Consider the following 23,661-nt stretch of genomic DNA (forward strand, 5'->3'; position numbering starts at 1 on the left):
GAATGTATGACATTGTTCTACATTCTGTCCATCAACTGTGTTTTTTGCAATTTTCACCCTGAGTGGGCTGGGTATGCTCAGACGTGAGTCCCAGGCTCTCCACACCACTGGAGTCAAGCTATCTAGGCTGATTAAGGCTGATAGCCAGAAACTGGTCCTTGGATGCTTGATTCCGGTCTGGGAAAGACATGGCTTGGTAGTTTGGACTGAACTGTTCCCATGAGGCACAGGGTCAGAGCTGATTTGCATATAGCCAGTGTCTAACCCAGGGTGGTGTGGAGTGCAAAAAAAACGATGGATTTAGGCCCAGATCCTTGTACAGGGGTGAATGTATGACATTGTTCTACATTCTGTCCATCAACTGTGTTTTTTGCAATTTTCACCCCGAGTGGGCTGGGTATGCTCAGACGTGAGTCCCAGGCTCTCCACACCACTGGAGTCAAGCTATCCAGGCTGATGAAGGCTGATTGCCAGAAACCGGTCCTTGGATGCTTGATTCCAGTCTGGGAAAGACATGGCTTGGTAGTTCAGACTGGACTGTTCCCATGAGGCACAGGGTCAGAGCTGATTTGCATATAGCCAGTGTCTAACCCAGTGTGGTGTGGAGTGCCAAAAAATGATGGATTTAGGCCCAGATCCTTGTACTGGGGTGAATGTATGACATTGTTCTACATTCTGTCCATCAACTGTGTTTTTTGCAATTTTCACCCCGAGTGGGCTGGGTATGCTTAGGCGTGAGTCCCAGGCTCTCCACACCACTGGAGTCAAGCTATCCAGGCTGATGAAGGCTGATAGCAGGAAACCGGTCCTTGGATGCTTGATTCCGGTCTGGGAAAGACATGGCTTGGTAGTTCGGACTGGACTGTTCCCATGAGGCACAGGGTCAGAGCTGATTTGCATATAGCCAGTGTCTAACCCAGGGTGGTGTGGAGTGCAAAAAAACGATGGATTTAGGCCCAGATCCTTGTACTGGGGTGAATGTATGACAGTGTTCTACATTCTGTCCATCAACTGTGTTTTTTGCAATTTTCACCCCGAGTGGGCTGGGTATGCTCAGACGTGAGTCCCAGGCTCTCCACACCACTGGAGTCAAGCTATCCAGGCTGATGAAGGCTGATAGCCAGAAACCGGTCCTTGGATGCTTGATTCCGATCTGGGAAAGAAATGGCTTGGTAGTTCAGACTGGACTGTTCCCATGAGGCACAGGGTCAAAGCTGATTTGCATATAGCCAGTGTCTAACCCAGGCTGGTGTGGAGTGCCAAAAAACGATGGATTTAGGCCCAGATCCCTGAACTGGGGTGAATGTATGACATTGTTCTACATTCTGTCCATCAACTGTGTTTTTTGCAATTTTCACCCAAAGTGGGCTGGGTATGCTTAGACGTGAGTCCCAGGCTCTCCACACCACTGGAGTCAAGCTATCCAGGCTGATGAAGGCTGATAGCCAGAAACCGGTCCTTGGATGCTTGATTCCGGTCTGGAAAAGACATGGCTTGGTAGTTCGGACTGGACTGTTCCCATGAGGCACAGGGTCAGAGCTGATTTGCATATAGCCAGTGTCTAACCCAGGGTGGTGTGGAGTGCAAAAAAACGATGGATTTAGGCCCAGATCATTGTACTGGAGTGAATGTATGACATTGTTCTACATTCTGTCCATCAACTGTGTTTTTTGCAATTTTCACCCAAAGTGGGCTGGGTATGCTCAGATGTGAGTCCCAGGCTCTCCACACCACTGGAGTCAAGCTATCCAGGCTGATGAAGGCTGATAGCCAGAAACCGGTCCTTGGATGCTTGATTCCGGTCTGAGAAAGACATGGCTTGGTAGTGCGGACTGGACTGTTCCCATGAGGCACAGGGTCAGAGCTGATTTGCATATAGCCAGTGTCTAACCCAGGGTGGTGTGGAGTGCAAAAAAACGATGGATTTAGGCCCAGATCCTTGTACTGGGGTGAATGTATGACATTGTTCTACATTTTGTCCATCAACTGTGTTTTTTGCAATTTTCACCCGAGTGGGCTGGGTATGCTCAGACGTGAGTCCCAGACTCTCCACATCACTGGAGTCAAGCTATCCAGGCTGATGAAGGCTGATAGCCAGAAACCGGTTCTTGGATGCTTGATTCCGGTCTGGGAAAGACATGGCTTGGTAGTTCGGACTGGACTGGTCCCATGAGGCACAGGGTCAGAGCTGATTTGCATATAGCCAGTGTCTAACCCAGTGTGGTGTGGAGTGCAAAAAACGATGGATTTAGGCCCAGATCCTTGTACTGGGGTGAATGTATGACATTGTTCTACATTCTGTCCATCAACTGTGTTTTTTGCAATTTTCACCCCGAGTGGGCTGGGTATGCTCAGACGTGAGTCCAGGCTCTCCACACCACTGGAGTCAAGCTATCCAGGCTGATGAAGGCTGATAGCCAGAAACCGGTCCTTGAATGCTTGATTCCGGTCTGGGAAAGACATGGCTTGGTAGTTCGGACTGGACTGTTCCCATGAGGCACAGGGTTAGAGCTGATTTGCATATAGCCAGTGTCTAACCTAGGGTGGTGTGGAGTGCAAAAAAACGATGGATTTAGGCCCAGATCCTTGTACTGGGGTGAATGTATGACATTGTTCTACATTCTGTCCATCAACTGTGTTTTTTGCAATTTTCACCCCGAGTGGGCTGGGTATGCTCAGACGTGAGTCCCAGGCTCTCCACACCACTGGAGTCAAGCTATCCAGGCTGATGAAGGCTGATAGCCAGAAACCGGTCCTTGGATGCTTGATTCCGGTCTGGGAAAGACATGGCTTGGTAGTTCGGACTGGACTGTTCCCATGATGCACAGGTTCAGAGCTGATTTGCATATAGCCAGTGTCTAACCCAGGGTGGTGTGGAGTGCAAAAAAACGATGGATTTAGGCCCAGATCCTTGTACTGGGGTGAATGTATGACATTGTTCTACATTCTGTCCATCAACTGTGTTTTTTGCAATTTTCAGCCCGAGTGGGCTGGGTATGCTCAGACGTGAGTCCCAGGCTCTCCATACCACTAGAGTCAAGCTATCCAGGCTGATGAAGGCTGATAGCCAGAAACCAGTCCTTGGATGCTTGATTCCGGTCTGGGAAAGACATGGCTTGGTAGTTCGGACTGGACTGTTCCCATGAGGCACAGGGTCAGAGCTGATTTGCATATAGCCAGTGTCTAACCCAGGGTGGTGTGGAGTGCAAAAAAAAGATGGATTTAGGCCCAGATCCTTGTACTGGGGTGAATGTATGACATTGTTCTACATTCTGTCCATCAACTGTGTTTTTTTGCAATTTTTGCATGATTTTGGCACAAGATGGGGCATGCTGTCATCAAAGAAGATTTTGGAAATCAAATGTTATACCGTATTCTCTAAGTATTGCTGGAACTGTAATTTATCTGGTATGTGTTTCTTTTTAAATTGACTGAAAGGCCTGCATATTCAGCTTTATTGTAATCGTTTTCCAAATAATAAAAAAACAGAAAATGGATGTGATCTTTTTTAACTGTTTCTTAAACTCTATTTTATTCAATGGCATTTGCAAAGGCCTGGGACCTTATTGCACAATGCGGCGCATTTTCCATGTTAACATCGGGTGTGCTTTTCAAAAGGTTCCCCCAGAGCTAACATGAAGAGTGTGCTGTATTAGATTGAACAACTTCTTTTAGGGCAGCCGAGAACGTGTGCTGCCCTGGGGTGCGCATTCAAGTGAAATATGGAGCTGCTTTGAAGCAGTCACTCCCTGTTTCACTGTGCAGGCAGCAATCCGGCTGCAATTTTAAGAGAGGTCAAAGACCCCCTTGCAGGCGGGTGAGCCCTCCTCCAAGGATCCTTGGCGGTGACCCTCGCCTGCATCTACCTCTGCATCTACGTTCTACCGGACATTTGCAGTGCCTTATTGTGTGGTGCCCACCCGACGACAACAACCCGGGAGGTAGGGTCTCTGGCTGCTCGCTGATTCCTAGCGGAGCCTCCCGCTAACATATCGCACCAACAGCATCAACATGGCCTTCACCACCTGGCGCAAGCTCACCCCCACCGAGCTGGCTGACCGCAAGCTCTCCAAGATGGCGACGCGCCTGCGGCTGGCCTCCAGCTTCATCTTCCACCTGGACTCCCACCTTCTCTCCTGGACTTCTTGACTTCTTGTTCTGTCCTGGCCGACACCTTGCTGCTGTTTTCGGACAGTTTTTTCTGGACTCTAGCCCTCCTTCCATTCCGTCGCCCTTTAACCCCTTATCCCCGTGAATGATCCTCAAATGTTTTCTCCCTTTTCTGCTTTCCCTTCTCTCCTTACCCTTGCATCCCTCCCACCCTCCCTTTGTGCTGTGACTGCATCCACACTTTTGGAACTCTGCTCTGTGATTTATTGAAATAACTCTAATCACTGGTAAATGCAGTAGACTCTTAGAGTATATCCATTCATTTCCCCTCCCTATGTATACAGGGATAACTCCAATCACTAGTATATGCAGTAGACCTTTGTACTCTCTACCATTCCTATGTGACCCTTAGAGTATATCCAGTCATATCCCTCCCTATGTATATAGAGATAACTCTAATGACTAGTCTCCTTTGGGACTTTTAGTATATCCATGTGTATCCCCTCCCTATGTATATAGAGATAACTCTAACAACTAGTCGCCTATGTGTCTGTTAGAATATATCCATGTGTATCCCTTCCCTATGTATATAGAGATAGCTCTAATCACTAGAATATGTAGTAGTCCGCGTTGCTCTCTACCCTTCCTATGTGACTTTTAGAGTATATCCAGTCTTACCCCTTCCCTATGTATATAGAGATAACTCTAATCACTAGTTTATGCAGGAGTCCGCTGTGCTTTCTACCATTCCTATGTGACTCTTAGAGTATATCCATGTGTATCCCCTCCCTAAGTAGATAGAGATATCACTAGTATATGCCTAGATTTTATCCAGTTGTATCTCCTCCTTGTGTGACTTTATCTCCTGTACATTTGCAATTTTTTCTGTTTGTACCTTTTTATAACGCATGTAATCCTAAGTCTTTCTATAACGCATGTTATCCTCAATCCGTATGTTTTCAACTGGTTCTTATGTAAGCCAACAATTTGCAAATTCTTTATGTACCGTCAGTCCTTATGTTTGAAACTGGGTCCAATGTAAAGCGCTCTGACACCTTCGGGTAAAGTTCGCGCTATATAAAATCGCATAAATAAATAAAATAAATAAAATAAGTGCAGTGAGTGACTGCACCTGCCTACTAGGGGATGTGTAGGGGGTACATAGGACCCCTTTCACCCTCTCCAGAGAGCTGACATAAGGGGGCCTACTGACAGTGTACCACCTTTTAGGAAGGCTCACTGTCAGCGCGCCTCCTGATAGCTTCTTTACCATTGCACCCACTGCTCTAATACAGTGCGGGCTCAGAGGCAAAGTGATTCCCTCATTTGCATGGGGTTTTATATGTGCCAGCACTATCTGTGTTAGAGAGGGGGCTGCACAAGTGCCTGTGGTTCCTCCTGTAAGGCCAAAGTGCCCCAGGGTGCAAACGCCTGTTGCAGCCATGAAGCACTCGTGCAATACAGTTAATGATGTGTTCTTTCCATCCATCTTTCTGGACTCTGTGCTTCAGATCGTTTTGTTTCTGCTGCTGCACTATAGTTCTAAAATCCGCTTGAGTTCGAATGAGGAATAATGATTTTGAAACTTTAGTTAAAGACGGCACAAATAGGTAGACAGATAGAGAGAGAGGGAGGAGTGCCAAAGAGAATCTGTTATCTCTTCCTTACTCGTGTCCTGACTGAACTTCATGATTGGAAGCAGCATTGATTGCCTGCTCTGGCCTGAACCCTTATTATGTGTGCAATTTATTTCCTCATGGGTCAAACAAGTGCAGCCCTGTCATTTATTTGGCGCATTCTCTCAAAAATTGGCAAATGGGCTAAAGGTGGCAGGGAAAAAGGAACTCATGGTAGATGTCAAAAGAACACACTTGCAGTTTGAAATGAAAGAGTTAAATACAAAATTGGAGGGGGTGGAGTTTAAATCTTCCCTAGAACTTTGCTTAGGTAGTACAAAAAGAGTCAGACAGAGAATAGCAGCGTTTTGCAGGACACCTTTTCCAGAACCCTCTCCCACCTCCTGCATCAGAAAATATTGACTGAAGTCGCTAGACAGGCACAGTAAGTCTTTATTGCTGCAACAAAGAAAAGATAGCTTTATAATGTGTTGGGAGGGACAGGGGGGCGGTGATATGTGTTCTAGTCAAGGCATTTTAGTCATATAGGGGACAAAGAGGACCACCGACCAATCAGATAGGGCCACTGCGAATTATAGAGCATTTTTAGTAAGACTTAGAGAGAGAAAAATAGGGTTATTGGACTACTTTGCAAAGTGTATGCCACCAAGGAATGGGGCTTCCTTGAGAGTTCCAGTTATCTCTACATTTAAAACCAGGCACTGGGGTTCTAAACCAACAACGTGTGGCCATGTGATTTTAATGTTGAAGAACAAATATTTAGGTGACATATAACTGTGTAGGCAGGGGTCACTTATCTCATACAAACAACAAGCATGGGCAAAATCAATATTTCTGGCTTGTTTTAGACATATGTTTGTTTTGTGTGATATACAATAATAAAAAAAACGCAGAGTAGCCCTTAAATACTGATCAGGCGACATGCCATATGAAGCACTGGATTTTAGTTTGCATGTTTCAAGTCATGGCATTAATTACATGGTACACACCTCTTGGACAAGATTCCTAGTTACACTTCTTTGGCCACTCACTTTTCAGGTGCCCCCAGACTTTTTCATCCCACTGAAAGCACTGCATGAGAGTGCAGTGCTGGACCTGTCTTGCTAAGTTACATACAAAGGTAGTTCCCAGTAAAGTGGCAGATCTAGTATGGGGGCAAATAGCCTTGGCACCATCCCTTGATTCCCTCTGTTGTCCTCATATGCCCATATGTCTTCCTATTAAGGACTTTTATGGTAATTAAAAAAAAATATTTAAAGTGGCACAAAGGATTTGGCCAGTGCCTAATTTGTGAATTAAATCAATCAACAGCATTTGTACAGCGAACACTATCATCCCTATCTGGGTGCTGTGTCTCCGTTGAAGAGCCAGGTCTTGAGTCTACTTCTGAAGTCTGCCAGGAAGGGGGATGTACAGAGCTGGAGGGGATGTTCATTCAAGGTCCTGGTAGCGACTTAGGCGAAGGATTGGTCACTGCTGTGGCAGCAAAGGATGTGGGGAGTGTGTGCGAGGGCGAGTGAAGAGGAGAGCAGGTGTCTAGAGGTTTGGTGGTAATTCAGTCGATGGTTGATTTAGGCAGGTCCTCGGTCATGGAGGGCTTTGTAGGCATGTGTGAGAACCTTGAACTGGCATCTCTTCTGAATAGGAAGCCAGTGGAGGTCTCTCAGGTTGGGGACTATATGGGTTAGTTTGGAGAGGTCCAGGATGAGTCTGGCTGTGGTGTTCTGTATGGTCTGGAGCATGGGTACTTGCAAACGTTTGGCCAGGGGCCACAAAGTACAGTCTGTGGTGTGTCGGAGGGCCGCACTGATGCCAGCAGGGTGGAAGTAGGGGGTCTGGGTGGGTCAGGGACTGTGTAAGGAGGTCTAAAAAATGTTAAATTAACAGGTAAGCATTTATTTGCAGGTTAATAAATGTTTGCCTGTTTATTTAACACTGTTTCTGAATATTAGTATTCAGCAATTAACCAGTAGCTCATTCTGCTGTTCACCAACGGGGCTGCATGTAAAGGTCAAGAGGGCCGCAAGTGGCCTCGGGCCATACTTTGAGTATCACTGGTCTGGAGTCTTCTGAGGAGCTGGGTGTAGATGCCTGAAAAAAGGGTGTTGCTGTATTTGAGGTGGCTGGTGACTGCGTTGACCTGTCATTTCATGGTTAGTTGGTTGTCGAGGATGATGCAGAGGTTCCATGCATGGTTGCTATGTTGGTCATGGTGATTTTTCTCTTCCTCCTTTTTTCCCAATCTATGTATTGTTCGCTCTCTTGCACAAGGCAAATATATGGTGCAGAAAAATATGTGCTCACCCCAAAAAATAAGTGTTGGCGGCCTCCACTGGCAACCACTGGCTCAACTGAGCTCCATTCTGAGGTCAGAATGAAAGTGTTTAACCGTGCACGTCGGGCCTCAGTACAGCCCAACTAATGTGCTATAATATGTTTGCCCCCATAGGGCCTCAGCACCGAGGTTAACTTGTGGACCCCCAGTTTAAAGACAAGGACTAGCTGCTAAAATGAAAAGCGGGTGTTGCGCAACTTGAGCAAAGACAGGTAGGTTAACAAAAGAGAACGGAAGAGTAGTTGTGGGTTGGACATGCTCTGTGTGCATGACTGTGTTTGTGTGCTTATCTGTATTTTTTGTATCTGTGTGTGTAATAGAGAACAGAAGGAAGAGAGAGATAGAGAGAGAGAGAGAGAGAGAGAGAGAGAGAGAGAGAGAGAGAGATAGAAAGGACTGAGAGCAAGGGAGGGAGAGAAAGTGAGAGTGTGCAACCGCTAAGGAGCTGCTATTTCCAAATTAGCTCATGTTCCGTAAGTTTTGAATTGTAAAGCTGGGATTCTACAGGTCCTAATGTATGTGTGTACAATGGTTTCCCTACTACTATTGTGAAGCAAAACACAAGCCATAATTTTCTTGCAATGGGCCCTTCTTACCCCATGGCTTTGGTGCCAGTGTACCTGCTGCACTAGTGATAGTTACATACTGGTGTGTATCAATTAATAAATCAAATCAGCATCAGTCTAGTGTTGTTAGGCATGATCCTGGTGACCAGCACAAAGATTGAGTTAGGCCAGATACTTTTCACTGTGAAAGGGAAGAAACCAGTATGCTCTGTGGTGAAAATATTTGGGCTGTCCTTCCTCGGTGTGTCATACTATTTTCAAGGGGACTACACCAAATAGGCATTTAGAGTTCACTGCTTCTTAGTGATGCACTGTTTCTCAGCTGATGCATGGCTTGCCAGTAGATTTTACCATTTAAAAAAAGCTATTTTTTTCAAATCAAAACACATAATTAATCCGGACGTATTAGAAGGATCATTGGGGGATGATCTGACGATGGGATGATGGGCTGCATTCTTTTAAATGTCCACCGGTGGTAGTGTAGTATAATGCTACATGTACAAAGTGAAAGTTAACTCTCTTCAGCATTTGTTTTTGCCTACCTAGCAGGATGTTTTGTAGTCAATCAATCAGTATTTGTAGAGTGCTAGCCTTCACCCCTAGGGGCATCTGGCCCTTGAAGGTGCTGTATCTCCGTTGAACAGCCAGGTCTTGAGCCTCTCTCTGAATCCCCCAGGGAGGGAGCTGTTCAGAGGTGGAGGGGTAGGTCGTTCCAGGTCTTGGCAGAAATATAGGAGAAGGAGCAGCCCCTGTTACGAGGAATGCAGGTGGTGTTCAAGGGAGAGTGAGGTAGAGTGCAGATGTCTTTTTTTTTTATTAATGTCCTCATACATGCTTTCAGGGACGCTCTAGATGGGATTATTCCTCGTCCTCCAAAAAGGCAAATTCGATATCGACCCTTGTCGAATGCCTATGGGAGGGGAGCGAGGTTATCCCTCAAGATAAAGCTGTTTCCTAGTCCCACTCCCGGTGCAGATGTCTTGAGGGCAGGTGGAAGTTCACTCGATGAGTGATGTAGGATGCTCCTTGGTTGTATAGGGCTTTGTAGGAGTGTGTGAAGATCTTGAACTGGTAGCCCCACTGGATAGGAGCCAGTGGAGTTTTCTGAGGGCAGGGGTGATGTGGGTCCATGTGGGGAGGTCAGGATAAGTCTGTCTGCGGTGTTCTCTGTGGTCGGGAGTCCTTTGAGGAGTTGGGTGTACATGCTGTTGCTGTAGTCTCGGCGGCTGGTGACGAGGGCCTGTGTGACGGTCTTTCTGGTGTTGATTGGGATAAATCTGAAGATGTTGCTAGCAAGCAAAGGGTGTAGGAGCACAAGGAGGTGACAACATTGATTTGTCGTTTCATTGTCAGTTGGCTGTCGAGGATGTTGCTGAGGTTGCATGTGTGTGTTCTGTCTGTGTGGGCATTGGTCCAAGTTCGGCTGTCCACCAGCTGTGGTCCCCTATGGAGGTGTTCTTCCTGAAGATCAGTACTTCTGTTTTGTCATAGTTGAGCTTGCGGCAGCTGTCTCTCATCCATTTGGTTACGTCTGTCATGGTGCTGAGGAAGCTAGTTTTGGCTTTGGTAGGGAACTCAGTCAGTGAAAGGATGACTTGAATGTTGCTGGAATAGGAGATTATGGTGACGCCACGGGATCTGACGATGTCTGCAAAGGGGGGGGTCATGTAAATGTTTAATAGGGTTGGGCTAGGGGATGATCCTTGGGCTACACACGCAGGTGATGTCCTTGGGTGCAGAGGTGAAGGGATGCAGTCGGATGCTCTTTGTTCTTCCTGAGAGGAAAGAAGTGATCCATTTGAGGGCGTTTTGCTTTATGCCAGCGATGCAGCATCTGTCAATGAGGGTGTGGTGGGAGACAGGGTCAAACACAGCAGAGAAGTTGAGGAGGATCATAGTCGCAGTTTCTTGACAGTCGAGAAGAGATCTGATGTCGTCTGTGGTGGTGATCAGCAAGGTCTCAGTGCTGTGGTTGGCAAGGAATCCTGATTGTGGTGTCGAGAAGGTGGTTGAGTTCCAGATATTCGGTGAGCTTTTGTTTGATAAATTTCTCAAGTTCTTTGGCCGGGAAGGGGAGAAGGGAGCTTGGTCGGTAATTTTTGAGGGCATTGGGTGGGCCGAGAGCTTCTTTAGGAGGGGTCTGGCTTCCGCATGTCTCCATGCATCTGAAAAGGTGGCTGTGGAGATGGAGGTGCTGAGAATGCTGGTGAGCTTTATGCTAATTGGGATGGCTCTGAGAGATGGTGGGGGCAGTGGGTCAGTGGGTGCCCCGGAATGGTAATGGACAACATGATGGTAGAGGTGGTCTGCGCAGTGAGTGGAGACCAGGTGGTTAGCGATCAGCTGGTAATTGCTGGTTGCTTGATGTTGTTGAGGCTTGGGGGAGTGGATTTGGGGTCAAAGTTGTTGTAGATAAGGGCTATCGTTCTGTGGAATTAGTCCAATATGAAGTCACAGAGTTCTTGGGAAGGGTGGATGGTGTTCTCTGTGGCTGAAAAGTTGGTGAATTCCTTGGCAATCTTGAATAGTTCCTTAGTGTGGTTGGCCGCAGTGTTGTTGCGGTTGGTCATGGCTGCTCTCTTGGCTTCCTTGATGCACCAGTGATAGTCGCTAGGGGCTGTTTTGTGGGCAGCTCTATCGGAGGGGTAATTGGAAGCGCGTCATTGCTTCTCAAGTTGGTAGCAGTTGCTCTTGGTGGTTCTGCGGTCTGGGATGTACCAGCTGGTTTGTTAGTTTTAGCTGGTTTCAGCGGGTCAACTTCATTTGCAAATTTGGTGATCCAGGTGGCGAAGGTCAGGACGACCAGGTTGAGAACTGCTCAGGTTTTGGGTTGTCTAGAGCTGAGGGATTGGGTCCAATTGCATCTTGGTAACTTGTTCCCAACCCTGGTGGGCAGCACTGTGGTGCTAGGTGGTTGTATGCTGGGCTCTGCTGGACACAGTAAAGTGGACAATGGAGTGGTCAGTCGAGGTGAGCTATGTGACATGGGTGGATTTGAGTCTGTTGCTGGAGGAGAAAATGGTGTTGAGTGTGTGTTCAGCTTTGTGCTTCAACTCGTGACTAGTTGGGTGAGGCCGGTGTTGTTGCGGTTCCCCATGCGGGGACTTGGTGCTAGTGTCGTTGGAGTTGTCAATGTGGAAAATTAGATCTCTGAGCAGGACATAGTGGTGGAAGTTAAAGCCAAGCAGTCGATGAGGTTGGAGATAGTGTCACCAAAGGCTGGTTTGGGACCCGGTGGTCTGTAAGCAAGGGTGCCTCTTATTCTGGTCATGGCGTTGCTTTGTAGTCGGACGTTGAGGTGTTCTATTAGAGGCGTGGGATTGTTGTTGGTGATAGTGCATCGTAGTATGGTTTCTTTAATGATCATGGCGATACCTCCACTGTGTTTTTTGGACTGTCTCTGTGTATCATCTTTTAACCAATGGGTCTGGTGATGGCGATGTTGAGGTTTGTGATGGGATTGAGCCTTGTTTTGGTGATGAAGGCCACATCACAGGAGAGGGTGGTGATGGTGTCCCAAATTTTTGGTCCTGCACAGCATGAGGAGTGGCAATGGTGGCAGGTGAAGGGTCCTTTGGTTTATCACGGGGAGGCCACGAAACAGTTGTTGTTGTTGCAGCATCGGTGTAGCAGTAGATGGTGGGAGGACCAGGGTTTCTAGCACTTGGCACAATCCAGGTGCGGACTGGTGCAGATGGGCTTGCTTCTGGTGCAGCACGACCTCGTAGCAGCCTGCATAAGAGGCCTTGGGAGGTGGGAGGAGCTGTCAGGGAGGTGGGAGTCTGTGTGCGGGAACCAGTGGGAATGAGCAGGTGGGGGAAAACAGAAGGAGAGAAGAAGGGCAAACAACCAAATACAATTGCATATCAATGACAAATAAAACAACAGCAAAAGCACTATATTCACAAAACTTTGATGGATGCCAAAAACCAACAACAAGTACCTCAATGGCAGAAGGAATATATTTGCAAAACTATGTTGGAAGCTTAATCACAATCAAACTACTAGGAGGTGAACCGCAGCCCGGACCTGGGAAGACTCAGGTCTCGAGTCGAGAGGCTGAGCTGTGAGGTTGTGAGCACTAGCCAGAGACAAAGGTGAGCAGTGTGGAGACCATGGGCTCAAGGCTCCTCACTGGGGCCTGCATAAGTAATCCTTGGGAGTTGGGAGGGGCTATCATTGAGGCTGGGAGCTGGAACAGCAGAACCAGCGGACAGTGGAAAAACAGTGGAGATTTGAAGGGGGAACAAGGAAATACAAGTGCACAATAACAATGTAAAAAAACACAATGGCAAAAGTGCTATATCCACAAAACTTTGATGGATGCCAAAAACCAACCACAATTACCACAATTACAGAAGAACTATTTTGTAAAACTATGTAAAACTATGTGGTTACAGTTTTATTCAGCACTATGTTGTTGGAAGAAAATCACTTAGTGTGCATTCAGAGATAATTCCAGCTATATATGAAATGTGATAAGCTACCTCATAGTATATGATGGGTTTTTCACCAATGTAGAATCCTGATGACTATATGCTGATTTAACTGTTACATTTGCCTGGTCACGTAGAGGTGCAATGCAGCTGTTTATAGTGGTACTGAGCACTCAATATCCATTTTGAAAGAGGGATTATTGGATGAAGAATTTCAATAACATAAAATTAGCACTGACAGTTACTTTTACAAGGGGATGTTGGGGTTTTAATGGCTATTACATATACCTGGTACTGTAATTTAGTAAATGTTGAAGGAAATCGATTTGGCTGTGTTCTGCATGGGGGATTATGGGTGTTCCATTGCCATTGAATCCTTAGGAAAAAAATAGGATTGTTCCAGGTAGGAAATGGGAAGAGGGATTATCTACATTGGGGATGATGGGCATTAAATGGCGCTTTTGGGACAGACTCACCTGCTGCCACTTGCCTTTGCCGTGAGGGGAACGGCCATCGTGGACCCTCTTGCCGCCACTGCTACTACCTTTGCCGTGAGGGGAACGGCCATCGAGCACCCCCGCCCGCAGCCCCCATGCCTACAACTCCCAGGGGGCTGCACGAGGCGCTCTCACTAAACGTCATCAGGAGGGCGCCGGAGGCCTTCAAAGCCGGCCCCGCCCTCCCGCAGAGCGGGACGTGCTTTTGGTACAGACTCACCTGCTGCCACTTGCCCTTGCCGTGAGGGGAACGGCCATCGTGGACCCTCTTGCCGCCACTGCTACTACCTTTACCGCGAGGGGAACGGCCATCGTGGACCCTCTTGCCGCCACTGCTACAACCTTTGCCGTGAGGAGAATGGCCATCGAGCACCCGCGCCCGCAGCCCCCGTGCTTACAACTCCCAGGGCCGGCGCGCGAGGCGCTCTCACTAAACGTCATCAGGAGGGCGCCGGTGGCCTTCAAAGCCGGCCCAGCCCGGCCCTGCCGCAGCGCAGGACGAGCGCGGGTGAAGCCCAGGCAAAGGGCGGGCCGTCTGTGGCCATCCGGGGCCGATTGAGGCTGGGCTGGGCCACCCCCCTTGGCTACTGCGGCAACAGGACCTCTACAGCCTGTTGAAGTGACGATACCATCCAAAGTAAGACAAACAGGCATAAGAGAAACTTTGGACTGGGACACTGGGTCTTCTAAGCTCAAACTAACAGCGAAGGCTGGAGGGGGGACTGTGTTTCATGACCTACGTCCAGTAGTTGGGGGCATTGGCTTGATTTGGGCGTGTTTAACCGGGGAAGTTGGGGTAGCCTTGGTACATTAGACAGATCATTTTTAGTATGGCCAGTAACGTGAAAACTCATTCAACAAAGGTTAAACCTCATAATACTCTCACTCCCCGGGTAACAGTTCTTGAGCCCAATTTATCACTTCCCCCCAAAGTACAGCCCACCGTGATTGACCTCATGTTGCGGAAAGCCATTGGGGCAGTCTCTAGTGAGATAGAGTGCACGGAAAGGCGCCTATCTCTAACCCCAATAACTGAACTATCCACCCCCGAAGAAAAAAAATGACAATGAGATCATGGTTGTCTCCCCACATGTCACCCTGGAGTCACCTGTTCACGATATTCCTTGTGCACAAATCGCCGTTGTAGTAGAGAAGGCGATACCTTTGCCTGATAAGAAAGCTCCTACTAGCAGAAGAAGAAGAGCAGTCCCAAAGACGTCTTGCTCTAAGAATACAAAATTGAGTCCTACCATCCCCCCAACCAGAAGCACAGAGGTAGAGCTAGAGGTAACGGAGGTACAAGTACCACAGAAGCTAGTGCCGCCGAGTTGGATGGTCCAAGTAGTTATAGATTTACAAAACCACTTAGAAATGCTTATTGTTAGCCAGATTAAACCACTAGTGAGTAGGTTAGATAAAATTATAAACAAATTAAACAAGCGGGGAAGGACACAGGGCATCGCCCTGAACACCAGAGAATTAGATAACATTGCCATGACGGATATTAGCTCCGACCCCCAGCCCCCCACACAAATTAAAAGTGTCAGCAGCAAGCAACATACTGTTCTACAGGCACCAGTCTCTTTAAGTGCGTCAATGCAGCTGGTTGCTGATAACGGTTTGGGAGCAGGAATTATGGACTCAGACAGTGGGCCGAGTCAGTCAATATCACAATCACAAAACAATAAGCTCCCAACTCTTAAACCAGTAGAGACACACCACACAAGGCGGGAGACTAATGGAAGAATTATTAGTCCTGTGCCAACCATAAATTTACCCCCTGAAGCATGCCCTTAGGTAGTTGTACTTGTGGGGGTACCGGAACTGAAGCCTGAACAGAAAGAGACACACACGGAACTAAAAAACAAGATAATAAACTGGCTAAATCAGAACAGGCCACTACCAAACAACAACAGTGGGGAGATCCTGCATGTTAGAAGGGTGAACTGGCTAGGTAGTAGAAGTAAAAACACGATGGGCAACTGTATAATTGTGAATTTTAGGGACACTAGTTTAATATAAGTCAAATAAGCCCCATAAGACCACGGCTATTGGGTTATTTTTACCCTATGGAACGTGTCATCCATGACCCAAGGTACACTTTTGGTAGAGTGGGGATGGGTTTAAATGTCACCAGGGCTAGTAACTACACTCAAGAGGGCTTGGTGCAAAAAGAACAGGGTCTAGCTGACTGGACAAACAGATTTAACCCTTTAATGTCCCTTGATGCTAATGGTTGACTGTCCAGGTCATTGGACCAGTCAGTTAAATCAACTGAGAGGGAGGGTGGAAAAGTTAACTCACAGGAAATACCAGGATTAGTGTCGTGGGTGACTGATAATGTTGACCCACTACAATCCCTTGATAGAAAGGTGTCTCATAGGCCAGCATGTCAAAACAGGGCGACATCCACTGAGTATGGAAAATGTTGCAGTACATCAGAAGGTTCTATCCTAGAAGAGGAGCAGAGGGTGGCTGCAGCACTCCAATCTACGCAGGGACTGGGGGTACAGTTTGTGCCTTTAAGGTCTGAGGATGGGCTAAATAAAGAGACTCCGAGAGTAATGGACTCACATAGGGAACAACCTGGAGAGGGGGGCTTAAAATATTATCCTGGAATATAGCGGGTCTGGCAGGGAAGTTTGACAACAAAGAGTGGTAACAGTACATAAGTGGGTTCCAGTTAATTGGTTTGCAGGAGACTTGGGCAGTCGACAGCACCCCTTTCCATATATCAGGTTATAAAAGTTTTTTTGTGCCAGCACAAAAAACCAGATCAGGAAGAGCAATCGGAGGATTAGTATTATACGTAGATCTAAATCTGGAAGGATTCTGGACATTGCCATCCTGGTCATCGCACACTCTCCAGGGGGCAGGATTTACTGGTAGCGGGCTGAGGTTGATCCTGTTCAACATTTATAACACAGGGATTGCGAAAGGAAATAACTTTGCTCTCCAGGAACTAGATCACAGACTTAGCCAGGAATGAGCCAATAGGAAAGGAGTTGTAGAACCCACTGTACTAGTGATGGGTGACCTAAATTGCCACCTATGTCCAAATCTGTTTCCCCTGAACAGAGATTGGTCCTGCTGCTCAATTGAGAAGGGTCCACACTTCGAAAATACCATAGAGGGAATAGCCCTTAGCAAGCTCCTAAGAACTCATGTACTGAAACACACCATTGATTTGGCCAGCCTAGAGAAAGATGGGTCTCTTTCTCCAACCTTTAAAGGAAGAGGATGCTCTTCCTATATAGATTATATCTTAGTGTCCAGGCTTTAAAAAACTGGATTAGCTCGGTAAGGATTGACTGGAGTATATTTAGTGATCATAACCCTTTAGTCTTAGAACTTATATGTCGAGATCGACCTAAGAAGAGTTTACAATCTGACACTGAGCTGAGGGCCACTGATCAGGGAAGACGGCTCAGGTGGTCAAAAATTGACAGTGAGGCATTTTACAAATCTTTAATGGCTAAGGGGTAAAAACTGATAGGCGATTGCCTAGATCTGAAGATAGAGGGGAGTTCCCTGGTTGGGGCGTTTGGGTCAGTAACTAGCCTGGTAGAGGGTCTACTGAAGGCAAAAGGCCACAGGGGAAACACCTTCCACCCGAGATGGTTTGATAACAAGTGCTCAGGAGCTTTGAGAGACTTAAAATCTAGCTTGAAATCCAACCCCAGGGACAAACTAAGAAAAGTCCACTGCAGACAGACATATAAATGTGTTCTTAAGCAGAGAAAGATTTCTCTTCAAGCAGAAGTGTGGGCAGACTTAAGGGAGGCTGGTGAAATAAGGGACCTGACAGAATTTTGGAGGATAATTAACAGGCCATGTTTTCAGGACAGTAGTACCCCTGGAATTGGGACAAACATCTTACCCGAACAGTGGGTGACACACTTTGAGGGACTTTAGTTCAGATGTAGAATTCTCCCTAGAAGAAATAACCAAGGGGATCCAATGCCTTACCCGTAACAAAGATCCAGGCCCCGACGGCACCCCACCCGATCTGTACTTGAGCAATGTAGACTTATGGGCCCCCATCCTCACGAGGGTGTTGAATGCGGCCATTAAGTCTGGATTGCCCCGCTCCTGGTCTGCCGCAATATTTGTCCCTATCTTTAAAAAGGGTAACAGGGACAACCCACAATGTTACAGACCAATATCCCTGATCGATGTCTCAGCCAAAATTCTGGGCGAGTAATTTTGAAACGGCTCATGGATTGGACGGAGGAGCATCGTATCATCGCGGACACCCAGTATGGCTTCAGATCTGGGAGGTCCACTAGTGATCAATGTCTTAACCTCTATATGCTGGTGGCAAAATACACTAAAGCCAGCAATGAAGCCATCTACATGGGGTTTATGGACCTAGCAGGCGCGTTTGACCACGTGAACAGGAATAAGCTATGGGTCATGATGAGTAACATGGGAATTGATCCTGGTCTGATTGACATCCTCAGAGAGTTACACTGGGACACTACTGCCAAAGGCCGCTATAACATGGAGGGTGGGAATACAGAACCCTTTCTGTGTACCAGTGGAGTGAGACAAGGCTGTATTCTTGCCCCTTTTTTATTCTCGCTCTACATCAACAACTTGGAGAGAACCTTTATTCCCTTGAACACAGATTGCCGAAAAGCAGGAACGCGCCATATACTGGTACTTTTGTACGCGGATGACGCGGTCCTGCTCGCCCGTACCCCAAGGGGCTTGCAGCATCTAATTGACAGATTTGCTACTTTATGGACACTTTAGACCTGTTCGTAAATTTAAGTAAGTCCTTCGTGATGCTGGCAGGCATGAACCCCTGCAGGAAGTTTTCATACAAAATAGGGACTCACACCCTAGAGAAGGTGCAGTCCTTTTCTTATCTCTGGCTGCTATTTGATGGGGCATTAAAATTTAAATCTTTGGTAGAAGAGAGGTGCACAAAACTGATATCCTCAAATGGTGCTATGACAAACTTTGCCCGAAGGTTGGGTCGTTGGTCCCCAGAGCAGGTCATGAACCTATATGGCTCCATAAGTAGCACAAAAGCTATGTACGGATCAGAAGTGTGGGGCTTTGTTGATACCAAGCAATTACAGCTGGAGGTAGATAAATACCTGCGAAGGATTTTAAAAATCCCTCAGAGTACACCAGCAGTAATTGCGCATAGAGAGTTAGGTAGTCCATTCATTAAGGACCAGGTCAAGCTTAGACCTATCATGGCATGGTTAAGAATCTGGGCAAATCCTGAGGCAGACCTAAGTAGACAAATTATGAGAGATTGTCTGTAGAGGGACAAAGGTCTACAGATCCCATGGCTAAAATACATCAAGGACACCTTGGAGGATCTGGATCAGAAGGATCTTTTCAGTAATCCAAGTGCAATATCAAATCTTAACAAACTGAAGATTAAAAAAATGTTGCTTGAACAGTTTGCCACACGTAGAGCAGGAGTAGAACAGTCTAAACGCTCAGTAAGCGCCCACTGTCTCATCAAGAATAGCGAGAGCATGGAACCCTATTTGTATTTGATGCACAACTCCCAGGACAGGTTGTTAATGTCTCATTTTAGACTTAATTTATTACCAAACATTCCTGCTGACCCACCAGGTTTTACTTTAACAATCGAGATGAAGGGTGCCTGCGGCTGCGACAATCGGTCTCCGCAGGACACCCTTCACTTTGTACTCCTGTGCACTTTTTACAAGATGCCTAGACGTAAATTTTTGGTAGACATCTTAAAACAGGCGAAGTTCTGTCATGCTAAAGTTGCCTTGCTCTTTTTACAAAAAGCAAATGACATGCGCACATTATGCTGCATCATGAATTTTTTTAAGGTCTCGGTAAGGCTAAGAAACACGAGAGGACAGAGTTAATTAATGGTTCCAGATAAAATGCTTTTCTATCTTTTTAATCTGTATCGGCGAATTTTAGACGAAGTTCAGATATGTTATTTGATTGTATTTTTAATTGTATATATTTACTTTTATGATGTTTTTTAATCATCGAATAAAGATTTACTGAACTGAACTGAAATGGCTGTTACATATACCTGGTACTGTTATTTAGTAAATGCTGAAAGAAACTGGGTATAGCTTTGTTCTGCATGGGGTATTGTGGGGGTTACATAATAAATGACTATATTTGGGACTGGATTTGCATTGCTCCAGGTAGGAAATAGTACTAGGGTTTTTTTGAATTGAGGAAAATAAATAGTTTTTACATAAACCTTCACAGGTGATTTTATAAGCAAATGGAAATGTTACTTTAATCACAGGGGTTATAGGCCTTAAACAGCCGTTGAATACATTTTCCGCTATATTATAATGGTCCTGACATGAACATGGGAATAGATAATGTTTTTATGGGAGCTTATGGCGCATTGAAGGCTGCTACATATCCTTTGCACAGTATTTTGCATAGCCCTCTTGGAATAATGGCCATAATGATTTCTACAAAGTGGATGATGGGTGTTAAATGGCTGAAACATGTATCTGCTACTGTAAAGTATTGCTTTGTGTTGAGGAAATGGGCATACATGTTTTTTACACAAGTATGATGGAGGTTAAATCAATGGTAATAATACCTAGTACTGTTATTTACTAAATGTTGAAGGTAAATAGGGGAATGTGGGCATTACATAGCCATTGAATTTATTTGGAAATGCATTAGGAATGTTCAAGTTAGTAAATAGGAATTGGGATTTTCTACATCGGGGAAGGTAGGAGTTAAATGGCTTTTAGATATACCTGCCACTGTATTTTCATGAATAATGTAAGGAATTGCAATAGCTTCTTTATTCTCAGTGGATTATGGGTTTTAAACAGCTCTTTAGCACAGTTTCCCATAGTTAGAAATGGGGTTTCTGGGTGGCTAGGGTATGCACCTAAGCCAAGCAGAACCCACCACTCTAGTCAGGGTAAGGGAGTTACACACCCAAGATAAACCCTGCTCACCCCCTTGGTGACGTGGCACAAGCAGTTAGGCTTCTCCCAGAGGCAATGTGTATATCGTTTGCGCAACGCACACGCACAAACAAGTGACACAATAAATACACCACAAAACAGAAACCACAAAGAAGTATGTAAAATATGAATCTGTATTGCATATGTACATAGACCAAACCAACATAATACAATAATCAATTTACTAACTAGGTAATTATCATAACATCACAGTTAGTGCGATAAAGTAAACAGTTCTATGTTACACACGTCATTAAAACATTATCACTGTACATATTCTGCAGGTTCTGAAATGATACTCATTATCTTGCCATTGCAAGGTATAAAAGGACACACATCAACGCTTCAGGGCTAGAAATGCAGCAGGTAATGAATAAATCACATGACTCATCGCATGTCACCATAACACCTTACATATTATGCAAATCCTAACAAGGTAAGGCTCAAATTGACGTACAACATAACCCCAGGGCATAAGGATGCAGTAGGTAATGAATACAAACATATGAATCCCCATAAAAAATGTAGGGCTTAAGGTAGGGCCCAGTACTCCTGGGCTCCTAGTATATATTATAAGGTCCTTTCCACAACACTTTGGTGATAGGAGCCGGCGAAGGGCTCAGAGACACCTGCGTACCTACAACATGTTTCTTTTGGTCAGGGCAGCTTAAGGCAATATCAATGTGCTCAAAACGGCACTCGGAACTCTGCAACAACCAAACCATTTCTCCAAAGTATGGTAAGTTACACATCCCCTGACAACTCGAGTACTCGGTTGCATGCGACCCAATCTCCAAGACCACTCAGGCAAGAACAAAATGGAGACACACCAGGTCATTTGGGAAATACCGCTGTGGAGGCAGGAGCAAACCCCTGCAGGCTCAAGAGAGAAGCCACCCATATTCTAGCAGCGGGGGTAGACATTGCTACGTTCCCCGCATACAGGATTGGAAAGGCAGCTGTCCGCCTTCACGCAGTGCAGCTGCAGTGGGCCCAGTTTATCCCCAACACCTGCTGTGGTGAGACCGGTGCTCGCGTCCCTGGGAACCTGCTCCTGCAGCAGACAGGGGAGGCAATGTCCCCCTACCCTCCAGTGACATCCCATGCGGTACGCTCAGCTGAGTGGCATGACCGCACTCCTCAACTCTGGTTACAGACAGGCTACCGCTATGGAGAGAAAGCTGCAGACATGAGCCCTCAGATGGCATCCTCTCCCTAGGCACTGTGGGTCTCCAATAGGAAAGTCCTCACAAGCGGATTTCAGCCAGCCAGCAAACAGATCCCCAGACAAGGAGATGCTGCAGTAAGACAGCACTTCTTCTCCCAGGGTGCATACGTCACAGCACCTTTCCGAAGGCGGGGAGTTGAGTTGACGAACACTCACGTTGCCACTCTGGATATACGAGAAGCATGCTTGTCGCTAATTTTCCACGAGGTCAAACAAAAGCCCCTACAGTGGATGCATTAGTCCAGTAAGCCACCAGACCAGACTCATAATGGCCATAATGATTTCTTCTTGGGGGATGATGTGTGTGAAATGGCTACAACATATACCTTCCACTGTAGTGTAGGGAAGTATTTTGAGGAAATGGGTATATATATTCTTTATGTGGGGAATACAGGGGTTAAAAGGCTGGTACATATACCTTGTACCGATATTTAGTAAATGTTAAAGGTAAATGAAAATAGCTATATTGTGCATGTGGGATTATGGGCATTAAATGGTCATTGAATATATTTTGAGATGCATCATGATTGTTCAAGGTAGGAAATAGGGATAGGGATTTTCTACATTGGGGATGATGTGAGTTAAATGGATTTTACATATACCCGCCGCCACTGCATTTTCATGAAAACTGTGAGGAATGACAATAGATACTTTACTCACAGGGGATTATGGGCTTTAAACAGCTATTGAACACAGTTTCTACTATATTATAATTGTCCTGTTAGGAAAATAGGAACAGAGAGGATTGTTTACATGCGAGATTTATATATTGACGTTATATATACTCCATTGCAATGGCAACAGGGTATACATACCATCAAGATTTTGATCCACCGCCAAGTTTGAAAGCAGTGAAACCTTGGGTTTAATCACAGTGGAGAATACTCTGTCCCAGCAGTAATTAAACCCCTTCAACAGCCCTGTTGAGCAAGGGCCTGGTGGAGGCAGACCTCTAATTTCACTCACCTAATTCAACATTTAGCATGTTTAGCATGGAGGAGTCTTTCTTGTTATTGACAACCAGACAAATTGCGCCACCAACTAAGAATGGCCATTGATCCACCATCCACAAAATCGAGAAAGAACTAATAATTTGTCCGTCCTTTCCTTGTCCTGGCCAGGTTTCCCATTTTGAGTCAAATTAAGCTGCATACTGCACTCCTGGCGATGACCTTCCGTCAAATCCTTTAAGATTCACCTTTGCAACCACAGTTCACCCAGAACCAAAAGACTTTGGTTACCTGGAAGCTATCCAGTGGTCATGGGAATAACGCTGCTGGATAGCTAGTCAGCATTGTTTATAGTCGTAACACTGATAGTATCTAATCGCACTCCATGTTACATGGAGCTCGCGGAGTTCTGAAAAACTCTGTTCCACGTAGCAGAGCAGAGATTTTATCCTCGCTTGCATTCCTCAATGTCAAGGTAATGACTGTGAGCAAGAAAAATAAACCTCCCATCAAGATTTTTTCTCGTTCGCGATCATCAACATCAAGTTGGTGAGCGTGGAAAATAAACATCCCGGTGAGATTTCTCAACGCAGGGTGGCCAGCTTTCTCATTGAGAGTGGTCTCGTATGCTTGCGACTGCTCACAATGAGACACTGCTTGTTCGCGTTGAGTAAAAATCTACTCGAGGGGCAAAAAAGGGAAAGAAGTAACCGTGTGCGGAGAACTCCATTCCGCACGCAGAGTATATGACGTTTTGCCTACTCTGTGTTCTGCAGAGAACGCGGAGTAGGCAAAACCACGCACACTCCATGACAGAGTGGAGTTGGCCTGCCCCGCCTCCCACCCGCCCTACTATTAACAATTGCTAAAGTTTTTAAAAATAACTTTAAAGCACCTTACCGTACCTGTGGCATCTGCGGCGACCCTGGCTGGCCTCCTCACTTCT

The 23,661-nt window shown here is 46.2% G+C and overlaps 1 protein-coding gene across 1 annotated transcript in view; it reads left to right on the forward strand.

Moving 5' to 3' along the window:
• The first annotated feature begins 6,071 nt into the window (after positions 1-6,071).
• Positions 6,072-23,661, forward strand: part of LOC144781709 (cytochrome P450 2F3-like) — a 970,074-nt gene continuing 952,484 nt past the window's right edge. The window contains exons 1-2 of the mRNA XM_078660683.1: positions 6,072-6,171; positions 8,197-8,294. The gene's annotated coding sequence lies outside the window, so the exon portion shown is untranslated. The remainder of the gene's footprint in view (positions 6,172-8,196; positions 8,295-23,661) is intronic.

This window comes from Lissotriton helveticus, chromosome 9 (genome assembly GCF_964261635.1).
Source record: "Lissotriton helveticus chromosome 9, aLisHel1.1, whole genome shotgun sequence".
NCBI lineage: Eukaryota > Metazoa > Chordata > Amphibia > Caudata > Salamandridae > Lissotriton > Lissotriton helveticus.